This window comes from Sorex araneus, chromosome 1 (genome assembly GCF_027595985.1).
Source record: "Sorex araneus isolate mSorAra2 chromosome 1, mSorAra2.pri, whole genome shotgun sequence".
NCBI classification, from domain to species: Eukaryota; Metazoa; Chordata; class Mammalia; order Eulipotyphla; family Soricidae; genus Sorex; species Sorex araneus.
In genome coordinates this window covers 210,481,777-210,502,799 of record NC_073302.1, presented here as the reverse complement: position 1 = coordinate 210,502,799, position 21,023 = coordinate 210,481,777, and the positions used below count along the sequence as shown (strand labels likewise).

Sequence of the window (21,023 nt, the reverse complement as noted above, 5' to 3'; positions counted from 1 at the left end):
GAGATTATGAGGTAACCAAAACTCTTTTTAGTTTAATTTTACCTTTAACTGGATTCAGATTGCTTTAACTGAAGAGTTAAAGGGCCTGACCTCTAATTCATTAACATAATCAAAAACACATGTAAGCTACTGGCTGCCAATCTGTTTTCGAATCAATCACTACAGGAAACATAGGCAGTCTGAGAAACAGGGACAGTTTTACTGAGTGGTGGTCTGTGAGTGCTCTTAGATAGAGAGGCAGAGGAAAAGAAATGGAGCAAAAAGAAACAGAAATTCCATAAGGTGAAAAATCAAAGGCTTCCTTGCAAATCACAATCTTTCAATTATGTCAACTATTTTTTTTTCAAGAGAAGGAATTATAGCTATAAGCCTCCTTGTCCTCACAAAAATCCATCTCCAAGTTCTATTTTTTGTATAATTCCTGAACATTCCAGAGGCAGATGAAGGTAATAGTTCGTCTTGAGACACGCTGTCTCATGAAGTATTAGTTCTCCAAGTAAATTAACTTGGGGTAAGAATTTAAATAGAAGTAGAGATTAAGTGCTTAAAATTTCTCTCCCAACACAAATACAGTGGTGCAAAAATTAGAAAAAAAATTCCTTTACTGAGCTGAATCAAAGGTACATTGAAGGTGGGCATGGCACCATCTGATCCTTACGGACTCTAGCCTGGAAGGATGTTTTCTTTTTATTTTTCAAATGCTCAAAGGTTACTTTTTTAATTTGTAAGGCATGTGTCACTGTTGTGTGTGTTGGTGTGCAATTGTCTGGAGAATGTGAATCACAGAAACCTTTGAGAAATAAACTAGATCAAGCACATATAATTCAGAATTTTATTTTCTTTAAGTGACATTTGGCAAAGGAATAAAAATATATGGATATCACTAATGTTTCATATGTGGAAATAAAAACTTCCTCAGGACTTCAATCTAAACCTCAGATCGCATAAGATGCAAGTATTCAGCGATTATAGTATTGCTATTCAGCGATAATATTCCACATTTACTAAAAGTATCATAATGAAGAGTAATTCGTTCTACTTTGGTGCCAGGCCCTACTCACACCTTTATATGGTGGTGTTATTTTGCATGATTAAACCTGATTATCAGTGTTATTCTTTTATTCATATCTTTAACTAGGCAGAAAGAGATTTCTCCCTGGAGACAAATTTCACGTATGGAATCTTGATCATTCTGAAATTTAAATTGCTTTCTCTTTATAATTTAATTCTCCAAATAATATTTCTGCACTGTACATAAAACTTCTCTGGAAATAACTTTATCTTAAAAATCATCTAAGAGTAAGATTTAATTATACTACCTTTCAGCATTCTCTGTGAGGCTCTCTTAACATTACCAAGAATCTCATTGCCAAACATTTTCTCTCAAAAATATATTTTGATGAGCCATATAAAGTTTTATTAACCTAGTCCCTGATACAGTAACTGGTAGAAAGTAATTACACAATAATGTGAATGGACTGGTCTGTTATTTTATATAAAACAGCTGAGACTAAATGGGGACAAACTTAATGGCCCAGATCTGAAAATGCCAATGCTACACTAAACCCTGTATAATTAATTCTTAGGAACAAGTATGCTCTAACCATTTTGCAGAACGTTTGCCATTCTAGGCCCATCTCCCACGGCCCATCACTTATTCCATGTGCACTTTTCTTTACTGCTAGCCTTCTCAAGTGAACTTTCTCCCTCAAAGCCCTTAGGTTGCTTAATTTTTTAAAATACTATTGGTATCAATTGTTCCATAGCTCCCACTTGGTCCTTTTGTCTGTCCTGTTTTTTGAGAGTCAGAATTGAGACAGGGTGTTTTGCGTAGGGGGCACATATACTAAACTTTGAATAATACAGAGATTAGCATGGTCTCTAGTCAAGAAGGGCATGCAGATACATGATGCTTTCCACATTTAAAAGGTAAATAAATAAAAGGCAGAGGAAGAACTAAGACAGCAGGACAGACTTCAGAGTCAGAACGAATTCTGCTTCAGTTTTTGCCAGATATTATCTAGGCTTGCATTAACTTCCCATTCTTATGGTAAACCCAGAGTTTTATCTTAGTATCCATCTATTAAGTAGGTGTATATGATTATTGTCTCAAGAATTCTCATATGCAGGATAGCATGTAGTACTGTCCTCCTGTTGTTCATCAATTTGCTCGAGCAGGCACCAGTAATGTCTCCATTGTGAGATTTGTTTTTACTGTTTTTGGCATATTGAATACACCACAGGGAGCTTGCCAGGCTCTGTCATGTGGGCGGGATAGTCTTGGTAGCTTGCTGGGCTCTCCGAGAGGGATGGAGGAATCAAGCTTCTGTCAGCCATGTGCAAGGCAAACGCCCTACCCGATGTGCAGTATAGCATATTTTCAACAAAATTCCTTCTTTCTACTTTCCCAAATGTGTGTTTTCTCCTTCATATCTGATTTTCTTTTCTGTCCTCTCTTTGAAGAGTAATTTAATAAAAATTATTTCCTTTTACTTAATGACACTGCCAAGGTGTGTCAAAACCCTCTTCCCAGGCATATTTCTCCTGTAGATGTATACAAGATCACTGTAGCACTGTAGCACTGTTATCCTGTTGCTCATCAATTTGCTCGAGCCGGCACCAGTAACATCTCCATGTGAGACTTTTTACTGTTTTTGGCATATGGAATATGCCACGGGGAGCTTGCCAGGCTCTACCGTGCGGGCAGGATACTCTTGGTAGCTTGCCAGACTCTACGAGAGGGATGGAGGAATCAAACCACAGTCCGCCACATGCAAGGCAAATGCCCTACCTGCTTTGCTGTCGCTCCAGTCTATAGTATACAAGATATACGTAATTATCTTGTTACCTATAATAAGGAAAGTTGAAGTGCCTTTTGAAATCAATATCCCATTTGGGTTAATGTTTTCTTATAACATTTGTCTTTGCCCCATGGACATAGAATCATCAGTAGTAGTGCCCCAAGGCAATTGGGGCTACAGATACGATGTAGGTCATGAGGTGTCAGATATGACATGTATATTATATCATTCAGTCATATCTCTGACCACTGCATAAATATTCTTGACCTCACTGGATGACTTGAATGTGCATAAATATAAATCTTTAATTTTTAGTTTTATACTTAAATTTTGGACTGGAGTGAAAGCACAGCTGTTAGGGCATTTGTCTTGCACGTGGTCAACCCAAGTTCGATTCCTCTGTCCCTCTCGCAGAGAACAGCAAGCTACTGAGAGTATCCCGCCTGCACAGCAGAGCCTGGCAAGCTACCCATGGCGAATTCGATACACCAGAAATAGTAATAACAAGTCTCACAATGGAGACGTTACTGGTGCCTGCTCAAGCAAATCGATGAACAACTGGACCACAGTGCTACAGTGCTACAGCGCTACTTAAATTGCAGGATATGCTGACTCTACAAGTTTTTCAGCATTATTTTGCCTAACAGAAAGTAGATTTTTAAAAGTTTCTTCTCACATATCCGAGAGAAATTTAGTTAAACATTTAAGTTAAAAAACAATATAGAAGTAAAAATAAAATTTCCTTTACTCTTCAAAACGTTATTTCTTTAGATTGACATGATTTATTTAATCAAATTATACTTTTACTTTTATTGCTTAAAGTTCGAGTGTACTATTAACAATATTGTAACCATATAATTATTACAACTATTTTTCCTATGATACTGCAAGATATGATTGACCAGAGAGACACGACTGCAAGTAAAGTGCTTGCCTGCATGAGGCTGACCTAGGTTCTATCTCTAGCACAGTTGAAGCTCCTCTTTGAGCACAGGTCCACAGAGAATATAAAAAATATTCTCTTTGAGCACAGGTCCACAAAAAAAAATAAAGAAAAAATATGAAATTACTGGGAATTTTATAAGTCTGAAGTAATACATTTTGCTGTATCTTGGTGTGGTCTTTGAATCCTAAGCATCAGAATCCACATGGGACTCTGCAACAAATGCAGAATCTCAGGACAAATCTTGACCTGCGGTATCAGAAACTTACTTTTGACAAGCTCTGCAGATTATCTGCATGTAAAGTAATGCTATAAAACTTCTATAAAGTATATGGATTCAAATATTTGAAAAACATTTTCTTAATTGTAAAAACAAGTCAGAGAAATAGAAGCAATGTTAAATGTCATTCGTAAACTTGTGAATGGGATAACTGAAATGAGATCTTAGTTTTGAAATCAGTCTTAACATAAATGATTAACTGATTGTCAGTAGAATTTAGAACCAGCAAAATCTGTCATGACAAAGAGACAGTCAAATAGATTTTTCTGCTTAGTACTGAATGAAGCCCCAGAAAAAGGTTAGTTACTACCCTGATGATAAAATGAAAAATGAAAAAAAAATCTGTATGACAGATTTCTAGATTAAAAGGAAATATTAAAACTGGCTTTCAATATTTAAAGCTTATTTAACTAGTAACACTTCACCTTACACTGAGTTATGCCACTTTATTTCATACATCTTTTGATCCATGCAAATGGTTACATGGTTTAAAATACATTATCAAGTCACCCTTTTGAATAGATTAGATGAAAGGATTTTTAAACGGTGGGCAATGAACACAATGGCCAAGCTCACATGAGATAATATTTGCAATAAATTAGTGAATTAAGCTAAAATCAGGTCTTAGTACTTTACCTGTGCGTGTGTGTTTGTGTTTGTGTGTGTGTGAGAGAGAGAGAGAGACAGAGAGAGAGAGAGAGAGAGAGAATTGAAATATTTTTATCTAAAGAAATTCGCTTAGGGAGATGCATGTGAGGGGAGAAAAAGTGTCATTCATGCTCAAGAGAGAACACAGATTTCTCCAGAGGGGTAAAAACCCATACTTTCCTTTAGTAAACCTTTATATACATATATACATTTTCATTGGTTTATAAAGGAAAGTATATATATGTATATAATGTGTATATATATATACTTTCAATTTATTTCAATATTTTACTCACTGATAACTGATGAAAAATTTTGCGACCATTTATTTGAGCTATTTTATCAGATAGGAGAGTTATCCATCACAGTTGTATTCAAGAGATCAAAAAATTGCCAAAACAGTTGTATTTCACTTTTGACTCTGGAGGTGCGAAGGGCATCAAGATGTACTATCACTAAAGCAAAATTGCTCTTACTCTGCTTTATTTGAAATTTGTCACTTTTCCCTTCTTGCTTTACATTTAAAGAACTAGGTTCCTTTCCCATACTTGGTATGTAGTACATCTTTTTTCTCTGAGTTAATTCTCCAAGTCTGGTCTGTCAGCCAGTATAAACAACACTTGATGAATGAGACTCAAGGTGTTTAGTCACCTGAAGCAGCTGTTTGAAGTAACTCTACACACAGCCTGAGGCCTGTGTTTTCACAGCTGTGAGAACTCTTCAAAAGCTTTCCCTCTTGGCCTAGCTCTTTGCTGTGGCTTTAAACTCTTAGCACAAAATCTGGACTATTTCAAAAGAGCAGAATGAAACTAGAGACAGTAATTTTGCATGATTTTGAGCCAAAAATGGCCTAAAATAAATAAATGAAGTACATTTGAAAGTGCTTTACCTAGGTGGGCTATATATCTGAGAATTGTTCTCCTTCTCTATGTCCTCATGTACTCTCTTAAAAGGGAGATGTATGAGTGAAATAATATTCTCTGTTTATTTGGCAGTATTTTCATTTTCTGTTCTGATTCTATGACACCAGTGCTAGAATGCTTGGAACTATGTGTACCTGAGTTAAGCTTAGGGACCTGCTAGGTGTCTGAGAGGGTTCCAGGCTCATAAATCGACCCCAGGTGATTAAAAATGTGATCCCTTGCCAGCCTACTTAGGTGATCCAGGCCTTTGAAGTTCCCTGATGTCTTCAAGTGGGCTGGCGTGCTGAACTCATGGAACAAAAGTAAATGTGACCACTACATTTGTTATAAGACCTCAGACTTCCTTGAGTCTATTTTAACCACAGCTGTTTTCCTTCCCTATACATAGAACGAAAAGGACATAGCTGCTTCTCACCATGAATTCCCGACTTCCTTACTAGAAATGTTTTGATACAGAATAATTTTTTTTTGGATTCAGAATGATTTGATTACCTAGTTTTTTTTTTATTTCTGAAATTCTTAAATGGCTACTTTTATCTTCATAGTTATTTGACACTATACATTTATACACCACTATTCTAGTTTAATGTGATATAAAAATTATTCCTCCAACTATTTTCTTAACTTAATTAAATAGATCATATACATATTTTATCAATTCACTTCACAGTTATGCATTGAGTATCTGATAGGTGCTATTAACTGTATTAACAACTGAGGATAGAAGTGAAATACACAATGGGGATATAGATAGAGTAAAGTGACAATAACTACTTTGACAAACCTCTGAAATCATCAGAGTCCTGAAAGACCTAACTCTGACTATGGTTTCATATAGACCTGGAGATAAAAATAGTTTCATTATTTGATTGTGAGAAAAAATAAAACAGGAATATAGTTTTATGACATGTAAACATTATATGAAATTCAAATGTCAGTGCCATAAATAAACTTTTAATAGAAAAGTCTTTCATACACTTTCTTTAATCTTTTGTCCTGTAATAGGAAAGTTGAAAAGTTGTCACACAGATTATAAAGCTCACAAATTTGAAAATACTTACTAGCTGATCTTTACCAAAATTTTTTTCAGATACCTGGCCTTTGGCCTAGCATAATAAAAGTTTGTTTCTTACTTTTAAAATGATTGTTACAGGGATTAGGACTACATGGTTAAATACATGTCTCACAGGTGAGGGACACTGAATTCAATTCCCAGCACCAAACATCAAAACAACTAAAACAGTTGTCGCATAATATGTGTCCATCCTAAATATATCACTGTATCACTGTATCACTGTCACCCCGTTGTTTATCGATTTGCTTGAGTGGGCGCCAGTAACGTCTTCATTTATTCGCATGCTAGTGTAGCCCAATGGCATCTGCTTGCTCCAGGAGCACGAAGAGCACATTGTTGTTACAATTTTGGCATATCAAATACATCATGGGTAGCTTGCCAGACTCTGCAATGAGGGAAAAAAAAGCAAAAAAAAAAAAAAAATAAAGAGGTCCAGGCAAAATTGTGTTGATCTCTTCCTAGATCTTTGTTTTATGGTCTCTGGATCTTGTCCGTTGATGAGATTACATGGCACCGACGGAAGTTTGTGGGTGTGACTGCCAAGCTGCTGGAAAATTTGGGATCTGGGTGGAGGAGGCCCATTTTAATATGAGTGGGCTTGGAGATCTCAGCCACAGGTCCCATATGCCTGGGTTCCTCTCCCGGCTCCTTCATGGGTGAAGCTCATCCGAGCATGTGGAAAGTGGCCTTGAACATGGCTCTGGCTAGGTTTCTAAATGTAATCATCAGAATAGCCAGAATACCTACTTATATTTCTGGTCTCTAGCACTCTTCCAGCAAGTAGTGTCCCATATTTAGTGAGCTTATTTGCAGAATTAAGGGAGGGAAAATGTTTGGTCAATATTTGACCAAATCATTTTAAGCCAACCCTGAGTAGATGATATTTATTAAACACACAGTTTTCTATATGGAAGTTAACCCTGCAACTCACTTAACTGTAGTTACGATTAAGAATAGTATAGATCGAGGTCAAGCTGTGTAAGTACAAAAATCAACTACTAGTCTGTGGCATAATCATCTCCCCCAAATCCTAACGATTTGATGAAAATAAGCATTTAAACTAAATATATTATTCAGTGGCTGTATCTCTTGTACCATGGGTAAGGTGCTTTCCTTGTGTGGTGGAGATCCAGGTTTGATCCCTAGAACTGACAATGTTCCCCCCACACATTCAGGAGTAATACTTGAGCACAGAGCCAGGAGCAAGTCCTGAGCACTGCCAGGTGTGGCCAAAAATGGGGAAAACAATAAAACATACGAATAAGCATGCATAATGTCTTTAAGTTGTATAAAAGTAGAAGGAAAATGGGGTGGGAGAAGGAACTTACCTATTTCACTGACTAGTAAAATCAAGTGGACTGCAGCTATAGTACAGCTGGTAGGGTGTTTGCCTTGCATGCTGCATGCGGCCAACCCGGGTTCAATTCCTCTATCCCTATTGGAGAGCCTGACAAGCCACCAAGAGTATCCCACCTGCATGTCAGAGTCTGGAAAGCTACCTGTGGCATATTCGATATGCCGAAAACCAGTAACTAGTCTCACAATGGAGATGTTACTAGTGCCCGCTCGAGCAAATCAATGAACAAAGGGACGGCAGTGCTACAGTGCTACAGTAAAATCAAGAAACTTGCTACCGAGTTCAGAGATATGTCACAAAATTTGAAGTCAAACAAGTGTGAAGTCAAACAAACCAAATCAATCCCCAGTACCACATGTACTCCTCTGCCCAGTACCACTGGGAGGAGCACCAAAGGCCCCTTGCATCATCAGTCCCAAGCACTTCACTGCTGGGTCCTCTGAGCTCTGCTTGGTATGGTCTCATGTCCCTGTATGGTATTGGAAAGGAGAATAAAGAAGGGAAAAGAGTGGGGGATGGAGGGAGGGTGGCAGAGAGGAGCATGTAGGAGAGGGAAGAGGAGAGGAGGGGAGGGGGAGAAACAGAAGGAAAGGGGAAGTGAGGAGAAAGAAGGAGGAAGGAGAGAGGTGTTGATGGTAAAGGGATGGGTGTTGAAGCATTATATAACTGAAACCCAGTCATGAACAATCTTGTAACTGTGTATCTCACTGTGACCCAATTAAAAAAAAACTAAGCAGATTGGAATTTTTATATTTGTGGGATCCAGAAATTTTCATGTGGGAGAAATACATGCTTGAATTTCTCAGAAATTCAAGTTTCTGAGAAATAAATTTCATGTTCAAGTGGAAACATATTTGACTAGAAGTACAACAAGCGAACTTTGAGACAGATAAAAATTGAAAATTTGGGGGGCTGGGCTAATAGTACAGCGGGTAGGGCGGTGGCTTGCATGCTGCTGACTGCGTTCAATCCATCGTACCCCATGTTGACCTGGCTGTGAGCACCACCAAGAGTAATCCTTAGGCAGAGAACCAAGAGTAAGACCTGAGCATTACTGGGTATGCGCCAAAAACAAACAAAAAAATTGGGGGGTGGAGGTGGGCGGGAGCAAATTACTTAAAATACAGCATTTATTTATTTATTTATTTGTTTATCTATTTATTTATTTATTTGGCTTTTTGGGTCACACCCAGAGATACTCAGGAGTTATTCCTGGTTCTGCACTCATGAATCACTACCATTGGTGCTCGGGGAACCATGTGGGATGCTTTGGATGAAACCCAGGTTGGCTGTGTTCAAGGCAAACTTTCTACTGGCTATATTATCACTCCAGGCCCTAAAATACATTAATTTTATTTATTTTCATTTTTTAATTAATTTATTTTTTAATTGGCGAGTCACAGTGAAAGTACAGTTACAGATTCACACATTTTCATGCTTGTGTTTCCCTCATGCAATGTTCGAGAGAGCCCATTCTCCACCAGTGTCCATTCTCCACCACCAATGAACCCAGTATCCCTCCCACCCCCCAATCCCATCCCCCACCCCACCCTGCCTCTGTGGCAGGGAATTCCAGTTTGTTCTCTCTCTCTCCTTTTGGGTGTTGTGATTTGCAGTAAGGGTATTGAGTGGCCATCCTGTTCAGTCTCTAGTCTACTTTCAGCATGCATCTCCCTCCCCGCGCGGGATCTCCAATCACATTTTACTTGGTGTTCCCTTCTCTATCTGGGATGACTTTCCCCCAGCGTGTGAGGCCAGTCTCCAAGCTATGGAGCCAACCTCCTGGTATCATATACTACTATTCTTTGGTGTTAGTCTCCTACTCTGTTATTTTATATTCCACAGATGAGTATAATCTTTTTAAAAATACATTAATTTTAAAACAGAAAGTTGAATATAATTTTCCTAATCAACTTTTTAAAATGTAATTTACTCCAGGAAAGAATGTTGAAGAGTGTTGCAGTATCAGTTTTGGGAAGTCTCCTAGTTTTTGGTTTTTTTTTATTTTTAATAGTGAGTGACGAACTTTATTAGATTCACAAAGTGACCATGACAGACTTGAGAAGTACCTTCGATTCACAAAACATTTAAGGAAGCTAAGTAAGATCTTCATTATTTTCTTAGGTGGGACTTTTATGGAGTTGAAAACAGCAAAAATGAAACCCCTCATGGACACTAATCCAAACATTACCTGGCATTTGCACAAAAGTTTTATGAGTTCTTTCTCACCATAAAAGGCATGCTCTTTTATTGCTGAATTTAATTAAACCTTGTTCTAGAGACCACCAATGCAACAGAACCACCTCTTACTCATGCAATCCTCTCAGATCTTTGGGGACTTACTAGCATTTTCTTTCAATCTCATTCCTAGTTGATGATTGAGTTTTAAAGAGTATTATGTCCTTGCATTAGAATCTTTTTACCTGACCCATTAATAATTTGTCTTAGACATTTCATGTTTCAAAGGCTCTGAATGTCTCTGTGCACTAGATTAGTGTAGAAGTAAATGGCATTATATAGAGCCTGAATTTTATATTTGCTATATTTTTCAAGCATAAAACATGCTTTAGATATTAAATCAATAATATCAAATTTGAATTTGTTTTATTCTAATACTGCTCTATTGCAATAGGACCCCAGGGTACGTGTATGTTTTTTGAGCTGCACAAAGATATATTTTGCTATTGTTAGAACTATGTTTTCTCTTAAAATGCTCCATTATATAAAAATTTGTCTAAATCCCATCCTCCTTTACTGCCATTGCCATTGCCATTGATCAATGTTCTGCTCTGCTATATAAAAAACAGACAGTAAATGTTTGTTAATATTACTCAAGGTAATAATAATGTCATAGTTTGTGAAATAAGAGTCAGACTAACTGCATCAAGGGGTTTTGTTGTGGATGATTATTAATAAAGGATAAAGATCACTGATGTATCTTTTCTACAAGCACTTTAGAAATCAGTGCCAATATTAGCAAAGCTTATTTTTTATGTGTGCAAATGCATAGAACTATGTTTTTTGGTTATATATGCATATATTTGAATGCATATACATATACATTGGAGTGCTCTCATCTGGTGCTCAGGAGATCCAGTGACCCACACCCCCAAACTCCCTTCAACAGATTCATGGCCTCCAAGTCCATGGATCCAAAACAAAGATCTGAGGATGTGATGCTGTTTGGTCCATGTAGTTCTGAGGTTACCTAGGACATTCCAGGAATGTTTGTGCCTCCAGATGCATGATGGGTAGTGCCTGGGGAGGGAGACTCCAGGGCTACTCCCAGCCATGCATAAGAATTTCTAATTAACCCAATTAATATTAATATCAATTATGGTATTACATAATGTCATCAACTGATCTAGTCATCACTGTCTTTCCAGCTATGGTTCTCAAGGACACAGACTTTGAGACATGAGTTTGCTTGGAGGAAGAAGCTTTGGAGTAGCCTCTTTTTAAAAAATATATATATATTAGAGAATCACTGTGATGTACAGTGACAAACTTATGAACTTTTGTATTTGCATTTCACTCATACAGTGATCATTTACCCATCCCTCCACCAGTGTCCATTCACCTCCATCAGTGATCCCAGTATTTCTCCCACCACCCCCATCCCATCCCCCACCACCCCACCCTCCCTCTGTGGCAGGGCATTCCCTTTTGTTCTCTCTCCTTTTGGGTGTTGTAGTTTGCAATAGAGGTATTGAGTGTCCATCATGTTCTGTCTATAGTCTACTTTCAGTTCTTATCTTCCAACCTGAATGGGTCCTCCCAACATCCTCTACTTGGTGTTCCCTTCTCTATCTGAGCAACCTTTTCGCCCAGCATGTCTTGAGAAAAATGTATGGAAATAAGTAAATAAGGCAGGGATGTGCAGAAGGAGTTGTTAAACTATGCTGCTATCACAAAAGTGATCTCTGACTTTTCTAAGAGAAACTCAATACCTTAAATAGCCTTTCAGAATCATCTAATTTGAGACAAAGGTTCCAGTTCCTTTCTTGTGTAATCACAAAAAAAGAAATGATGATGATCCTCTGGTGGCTGCTGCTGCTGCTGGACACCTGTGTGAGTTAGGTAGCCTCGAGCCGACTCCCGGCCTCCCCACCTCCCCAGGGCCCCCAAACAGAGACTGGGAGCCAGGGAGACTAGGAGGCTGGGGACCACAGTCAGATGGTGAAAATGGCCTGTTTAATGCAGAGTTGCTAGCATACTTATGGAACATCTGAGGGGGGGTTGAGGTAAGCACAGGTGTGGTGGTCATTTACATAGATAAACATTTGGCAGAGGAAATTCTTTTAGGGAGATCAACTCAAGGAGACACACTGTCTCCCAGGGACAGCTGTATTGCTTTTATGTTTCCCTCTAATTGTATAAGTTATTGATACTAGCAGTTGTTTGGATAAACACAGCAAGAGGCAAAGATCCCAACACTTAGTTCTCTGGGCTAAGAGCAAATAAGGCTTTAAACACTTGGTTGTCTGGGCTCTGAGTGCATGCAAGTCTTTTACCGTAAATCCCAGACTAAGTCCTCAGGCCAGTTCAGCTAGTCCTTCCCCAGTGGGGTCCTGTCTCTAAAGTTGTAACAGTTTGCATGAAAACCATGCACTTATGCTTTTTAGAATGTCCCATTTCGCTGCCTGGTAGTTTTGCTACTCGCCCGGGTCCATCCCAGTCCCATGGCAGGACCTTCCCTTTGGGGTGTCAGGAACTACAGAAACTGAAGCCTAAGTCAAGTAGTTATGATCAAGTAATTTCAGAGTCAATCAACTCCCAAATATTAGGAGAATAGCATTAATAGTCTCTCTGTGTTTAACCAAAGAACATTGCTCTATGGTAACATATAAAAAGGCTATAGGGGAAGCACAAAAGCAAGTACAAATATACAGCACTTCAAATACAAAGCAGTATCAATATAAGTTCAGAATTACCAGAAAGTTTTGTTTTGCAAGCAATCGAGATTAACATGGGGGACTGTGACAATTCGAGGTAAATAACAAGGGAAAGATTGCAAATAAACCTTAACTAAGCTAGGGATGCTAGCAAGGGCAATCTAAATTCCTCTAAGAGGAGGAAAGGAGACAATACACTGATAAAGCCTAAAGCACTTAGGGTTAATATGCAACACAAAGGGGAGGTTGAAGATAGACTGACTAAATTAAGGATGTTAGCAAGGGCAAGGTAAGCTTCTCTGGGAGGAGAAAAGGGGCAATTCACTGATAAAGACTAAAGCACTTAGGGTTGATACCTAACAGTTTCTGTCTTAATTTTTGGATTCTAGGTGAGGACGCTCAGCTCAAAGAATGGGAATCCTGAGTGAGAACCTCAATTCTGTATCATGTAAGTCAATGCTCCCAGATTTGAAGGAACACTTTGATATTCAAAAGTTTACTGAGTAGTACAGAAAAATTACCAGTGATGTTTTCCAAGCGGCTTGCCTCTTACACTAAATTCATTTCAATTAGGACCAACTATGTCAGGATTCTAGTTGGGTACACTGTCAATGACATGAAAAATAAGGTTAGTGACAAGACAAATTACATAATATTATATAGTATTCACTAATTAGACTGATGTTAAATCTCACTTATGTCTGTTGACAGGAAGACTTGAAAGTGACTGAACTGCACCATTAATGTTTCCTCAAAGTTCTTAGATTGTGGGTTATGACATAGGAGTTTCTGAAAATTTTTTAAGTTACTCTTCCTTGTGGGGTGACATAGATAGTAAAAAGAAAAAAGTCTTAATTTTTATTCTAAGTGATTTCTTCTAAGTAACTTATGAGTTTACTCTGTGTGTGAATTAGTGTGTGTGTGTGTGTGTGTGTGTCTGTGTGCACATGTGTGCACACCCATGGACTAAATAAAGGGAGAGTGGAACAAGCTTAAGAATCACATGTGTAGTGGAAATATTTTTCTTCTGAGCAGTAGGATCACTAGATCCATGAATCCCTGTAATAGGGAGAAGAGGGCAGAGGTGCCCCATATGTGCAACTGGGACTCATGAAAATTTGTCAAAGTTTGATTCTTGAACTCATTTACTCTATCTATTGCTGAAATAGTATCATAGTTACCATAATGGTAATGGATTGATGATTTACAATGTATCGTGAAGTATAGATTTCATCTTTATGTGTTATTTTGTCAAATCTGCTTGTCAGCTAAACCTTTTAAAGATTGTTCTCTTGTTGTCACACACAGTTTCTGAGTTGCTTGATCATGGAATTAAGCACTCCATTCACATACTAATGTTGAATTGCTACCCCTGGAAAGGAAACAGTTTTTCCACAATCAAATGTGTCCATTTTGTTTATACATCCTAACTCTAGAGCTACCATCCACAGGTATTCACTCAAATGACTTCTGGTGATCTGGAACCACTTCAGGAATCCATGTATAACCTTACACTTATATATCCTCACTTAAATAGGTCTCTGAATTTCAACATCAACTCAGACCTTTGTTAAGAAATTCTTGAAAGTTTAGAGATTCTTTTCACCAATGTTGATTAAAAAAAAAAATCAAAGTTCCTTTCAAATCCACTAGAGGAAATTTTGTCCTATATACTTGAATTATAATTGAGATCATCCTGAGGGTTCATCAGTAAAAAAGTAATGAACTCAAGTCTAAAAACCTTGTATAAAATCAAAAATTTATATTTGGTTGATTACAGTCTGTTTGTTATCTATTGCTGATGACAGTTGGTTGGATAAATGAACAGTCTATTACCTAACATTTATCTTATTCTCAGAATGTTGATCCTATTTATTTGGGTTTTCTCTCCTTCTTTAAAAAATTGGAATTCTTGATAAGGATTTATTGATCTTTCAAAGAAACAACTCATGGTTTCATTGACCCTTTGTATTTTCGCTTGAATTTTACCACTCGTTTGCACTCTAATAAATATTAGAGTGCTTTCTCCATTGAGTGCATTTGTTGTTATTTGCCTCATTTTTCTGAGAGATAAATCATTAGTTTAAGTTCCCTGTGTGAGACCAAACAGCCAAGAAATTTCCCCTTTTGCTGTGTCCATAGATCTGATAGTTTTTGTCTTCATGCTTGTTTGTATTAATGAATATTTTAATTTCTTCTCCAATTTCCCCCTTGATCAAATTTTTATTTAATAGTACCTTGTTCAGTTTCCAACTAATTAATCTTTCCCCAACTTTATTTTTATGGTTGATTTCTAATTTTTTAACTTTGTAATTTGAAAAGATATTTGGTATGATTTCAATTTTGTAAGCAACCTATTTTTGTTTTTGTCCAATAGTAGTCTTAGCAATTACTTCCATATTCTAGCCTTTATAATAAGTCTGTCTTCTGAATTTCACAATCATCTAAATTATTGAAACCATCATCACATTTTCTTCTACTAATATTCTCTACTAGTCAAGGTGAAAGGTGTTTTATTTTCCTTTTGGAGGGCCAATTTTCAGGGGGATTGAAGACCAATTCCAATGACACTTAGTCAGATGGCAGTGCAGTTTTGAGGGATTAAGATGTTGCCTGAATGTTCAGTGTTCAATGTTCATTCCAGCCACATGGTGCTGTGTAGGCCCAATGCTTCTGGGGGCTAAGAGAGACAAATGTAGTAGGTGATCCTGGTATTATGTAGTACTGTTGATCAAATCCAGGGTCTGAAATCAAGTCTTCGTTCTTTGAGGTATCTTCCTAATCAACAGGTAAAAGTTTTAACTGGATAATAGCACACAGAAAGGATCCCTCTACAGCCACAGGTGCCCAGAAGAGCACTTTGACAGGAGAAACAGCTGAATCTTTAGAAGTGAATCCCCAAGAGAATTCCAACTGTGACCCAGGATCTTTGCCAACTCGTGGCTCCTCCTACCACATGTACACAGGTTGGGGGACGTGGCCTCCGATCAGCAGCTGCTCAGGCAGCCACCAGCTAATCTCCCCTTTCATAGCACACTGGACTCGTATCTCAGGCTCCTATACCAAACTCTTACGAGGGCAGCCTGCCTACCCCAACCACATTAGGCCAATAGTGCACTAGCCTATCCCAATCAAAATACCTACAAAAATCTCCACAAAATATGTGAACACAAAAATATGTGCAAACCCAATTTAAAAGAATACATCCCCTGAATCAATGCTAGAGGCTCCAAGTCATACAAGAGCACCAAAGAGGAACGGAATATCACTGAAGGGGGAAAAAGACCACCATCTGTCGAGCTTGCCCAGAGTCCTCCCTGACAGTGAGAGAGGGACACTGATAGTGAACTGGAAGGATCCACCTTCAGAATACCACAGCATCATGGGAAGCTGTGCAGATCCACACCCCAAGGAGTGGATGAAGAAAAGAGCTCTGAAATCTCAACAAGGAATAACCACATAATACAATCTCTCTGATAAAGAAATCAGGGATGAAATGGTGAGGAAGTTTAATGAGCTCAGAGAAACAGTGGAACAAACATCCAATAAAATACAGAAGGATATCAAAGAAACAGTGGGAGGGACAGTCAATAAAATACAGGAGGAAATGAGAGTAAAAATAAGATGTCACTAATAAAAATTTTGGTAGATGAAATAAGAAACCTTGCAGATCCTCCTCAAGAGTAGAATGACAACAGCTGAAGACAAAATCAGTGAGCTTGAAGATAAGCTGCAGAAAATATTTAGGCAACAACAGAAATGGGATGGATCTAAAAATAGCTCAAGGATGGGCAAGGAAACTATGGGATGAATTCAAGAGGAACAGCATAAGAATCATCAGAGTACCAGAGGGACAGGGAGGCAACCCCAATGACATAGTAACAGTTAAAGACATCACTGATGAAAAGTTCCTAGAACTGGAGAATGCAGGCATTCATATGCAAGAAGCTCAAAAGGTACCAGCTAAAAGAGACCCCAATAACAAGACTACAAGTCATATCATAATCAGTACAAGGAATACCATAGAGACACAATACTCCAAGCAAGAACATCAAAGAAGGAAACCACATAGAAAGGAGCATCCCTTATATTTACAGAAGACTTATCAGATGAAACCCTCCAGGCCTGAAGATAGGATGGTATATAATGAAAAAACTCATTGAAGTAAACACCTCACCAGAAATACTTTATCTCTCTAGACTCATTCAGAGTTGAAGGAATGACAGACAATGTCATGGATATACAACAGTTTAGGAACTTCAGAGACTCTAAACTGACCTTCAAAGAAGGACTAAAAGATCTACACTAAAAAAAAAGATAAACCTCACAAACACAACAAACTTCTACAAAAAGGTAGCAAAAGAACCCATAAAAATGATTTTTCTCAATGTCAATGGTCACACCAAAAAGAGGCATAGAGTAAGTGGCAAAATGGATTACAAAACTGAATCCAAAATTCTACTGCCTATAAGAACGATATTTGAAAAGTCAGGGCAAAAACAGACCCAACGTCAAAGGCTGGGAGGTAATTCTTCAAGCAAACAGCTTTTTCAAGAAAGCTGAAGTGGCCATATTAAGGTATCTGACAATATAGATTTCAGCTGAAAAATATTATAAGGGACAGTGAAGGCCATTTCTTAATAATGTATATGTACATCAGGAAGAAATTATATTGCTAAACATATACTCACCCAAAGAGGTGCCAGCAAAATACTTAACACAACTGCTAATAGACTTCAACGGGACTGTAGGTAGCAAAAAATAATAGTGAGAGACTTCAATACCATTTGTTACTTCTTAATGGATCAAGACTAAAGGTCAACAAGGAAATACTGATTCTGAGGGAAGAAATGAAAGAGAGAAAACTAAAACTAATAGATATACAAATGGCTTTTCATCCTTCAAAAGCTGAATACACATTCTTCTCCAATGCACAAGGAATATTTTCAAGATAAACCACATGCTGTGCCACAAAACATACCTCAATAAAATCAAGAAGATAGAGAAATTGTGTCAATTATCTTTTCACACCATGATACACTAAACATAGAAGTTAACCACAAACAGAAATCGAGAATCAACATAAAAAAACACTTGGAAATTAAACAGCTCAGTGGGTTAGAGAGGAATTCAAAGAAAAAATCAAAAGATTCTTGGAAATAAATGAGGATGAGGACAAGAGCTACCAGAATTTTTGGGACACAGCTAATGCTGTGTTAAGAGGAAAGTATATATCTCTGAAAGTGTTCATCAGGAAGGAAGAAAGGGACCACATAAGTAATTTGATTTCTGACTTCACAACTTAAGATCTCAGAAAATGACCACCAAAAGGAGCCCAAACCAGGCAAGAGGAAAAAATAATAAAACTTAGAGCAAAAAATAATGAATTAGAATCCCCCTAAAAAATTTCCCCCCAAAAATCAATGAAGTAAATAGCTAGTTCTTTGAAAAATTAAACACTATTGATAAGCCAAAAACACAGAACAGAAACACTATCTGCTCGTCTATGTTCACTGTAGCATTATTTACAATAGCCAGAATCTGAAAACGACCTGAGTGCCCAAGAACAGTTGAATGGATTTCTATTCAACATTGGTATTTCTACACAGTGGAATACTACATAGTTGTAAGGAAAAAATGAGCTATGAAATTTGCTTATAAGTGGATGGCCATGGAGAGAATCATGCTGAGTGAAATGAGTAAGATGGAGAGGGACAGATACAGAATGACTACAGTGCATACCTTTGTGGTATATAATATATACATATGCATACGTATACATATATACATGTATACATATTTATATATACAAATATTACCCATGGCTAGGAAAAACAAAGAATAGGAGGACTGGTTCATAGTTGAAATCTGGGGCTGGAGAGATAGCACAGCGGGTAGGGCATTTGCCTTGAACGTGTCCGACCTGAGTTCAATCCCCAGCAACTCATATGGTCCCCTGAGCACCGCCAGGAGTAATTCATGAGTGCAAAACAAGGAGTAACCTTGCTTACTCATTGCCAGGTGTGATCCAGAAAGCAAAAAAAAATAGTTGAAATCTACCCCAACTGTGTGTGGGACAGAAGTTAGGTAAAATAGAGAAGGGGCCAGTATGACAAAAAATAGTCAAAAATGATAATGCTGGACAAGAACTGAGTGTTAAAAGTAGATAAAGGTATATACACATCAACCTTTCAGTATCTGTATTGCAAACCACAATGCCCCAAATTAGGTAGGGAGAGGCAGAGACAGAGAGACACAGAGAGAGAGACAGAGAGAGAGGGAAAGGTGGCTGCCATAGAGGAAGACTGGGGGTGGGGTGAGAGGCGATGGGAGGGAAACTGGAAACACAGGCGGTGGAAAATGTATACTGGTGGAGGAATGGATGTTGGAACCTTGTTTGACTGAAACCTGACTATGAACAGCTTTCTAAGGGCCAATCTCATAGTTATTCAATAAAAAACATCTTGGGGAAAAATTTTAACTCTTGTTTTATAAAACAAGTTCAGGACTATCCTAACTAAATCTAATGCCATAAATGCCTGTGGGTGCCATTCTTCATGCCTACCTTACAGCTGGTGTTCCAGATTCAGTTGTTTGTCTGTTTCAGTCTTGTTTCTTATACTACCTCTGTCCTCAACAGTTTTATGTGAGTTCCCAGGTCACAGAACCTCAGGTAGACATTTATGTGGAAAGTTTGTTGGTAATTTCCTTGATAATCAACACGAGGGGAGTGAAGAAATAATTGTTACACAAAGGGACATGATAATCTGTTATCCACTTGCAACTAAAGCAAGATTTTAGTTTAGCTAAGATTTAGCTAAGAGGAGTCTGTGAGCTAGATATCATTGCGGAATTATTCCAAATAGATGGGGATTTTACATTGTCAGTTTAATTCCATTGCTCTGTGATTTGAGATCACAGAGATTCCCATTGTTCTGAGATATTACATCTCTTGGAGAAAACACAGGAATTTAGACAGCCCAATATTCTCACTGAAGAACACTCTAGGGGTGGAAACCTAGACTGTTAGTGAACAGTCTAGGATAGTGAATCCTGTTGATTCACTATTATCGAACGTTATTAAAATTTGGACAATCAATGTTCAATGTTAAAATAAGCAGGTAGACCTCAGTGGTGAATCCAAAATTCATAAGCCTAAAGTTATATATCCTGGAATTTAACTCATATAAACTTATTTTTAAACTGCGTTAAATCATAAGAAAATGTTTTGTACAATTACTCTTAAAAAATGTCAACTGTGATACTGAAGGAAAAATTGTGAAAATACTAACTATTTGCTTCATCAAATGCAAAAATCAAGAGAAACATAGCTACAGTGGGAATTAAATAAGGGGAGATTAATGAATTTATCACCAATAAATCCCCCAAATTTAGGATATTGCATATGTATGCAAAGTAATGCATATCCTTGAGAGTCTCTTTGGCAGTCCTTTTTTCTTAAGCATTGCAACAAAGATTTAAATAAAAATACAACAAAAATTAAATGTTGGCTATTTCAACATTTCAATTACATGGAAATTCACATAGAATCTTTCTTTGCTTTATTTTTTCATTGGTGCCATAACCGGGAGTGCTCAGGACCCCGGTTAATTCCTATCAATGCTTGGCCTCATATTGACTGCATCATGATTGGATCATCTCTCCCAGCAGTGCCGTTCTTATCCCAGGGTCACCAGAAATAACCTCAGGGGTGCTCATGGGACCATGTCATGTCAGAAGCCTCTCAGAGACTCTGACTTGTTAGGCCGGTGCCCTAACACATTACCCACCTCATTTACCCTCCACCTGGAACAACTCTGAACATAAAATCTAGGAGCCTTATTGATAATATAGCTGTAAATAAGAAGGTGTGTACAAAGGAAGATAAATAAACTAAATAAATTAATATAAAACGTGAACTTTTAATGATTAGTGCATGATTATGACTGATTGTGATGCTAAAGAAAACTAAAGAGTTTCTTCAAAAGACCAAGAACTACCACTGGTCCACTACTAGGCTAGTTTAGTGTTGAGAAATAAAAAAAACAGAAACTCAGTTTTACTTCTTTGTTTTTTGTGGAAAGGATTTGGAGCTTCACCT

At 37.7% G+C, this 21,023-nt stretch overlaps 1 non-coding gene across 1 annotated transcript; it reads left to right on the top strand.

The window, feature by feature from the left end:
• The first annotated feature begins 1,821 nt into the window (after positions 1–1,821).
• LOC129401461 (U6 spliceosomal RNA) lies at positions 1,822–1,926 on the top strand. The gene has a single exon (XR_008628360.1). It is a non-coding gene; the product is annotated as a U6 spliceosomal RNA (small nuclear RNA).
• The last annotated feature ends 19,097 nt before the right edge of the window (positions 1,927–21,023 follow it).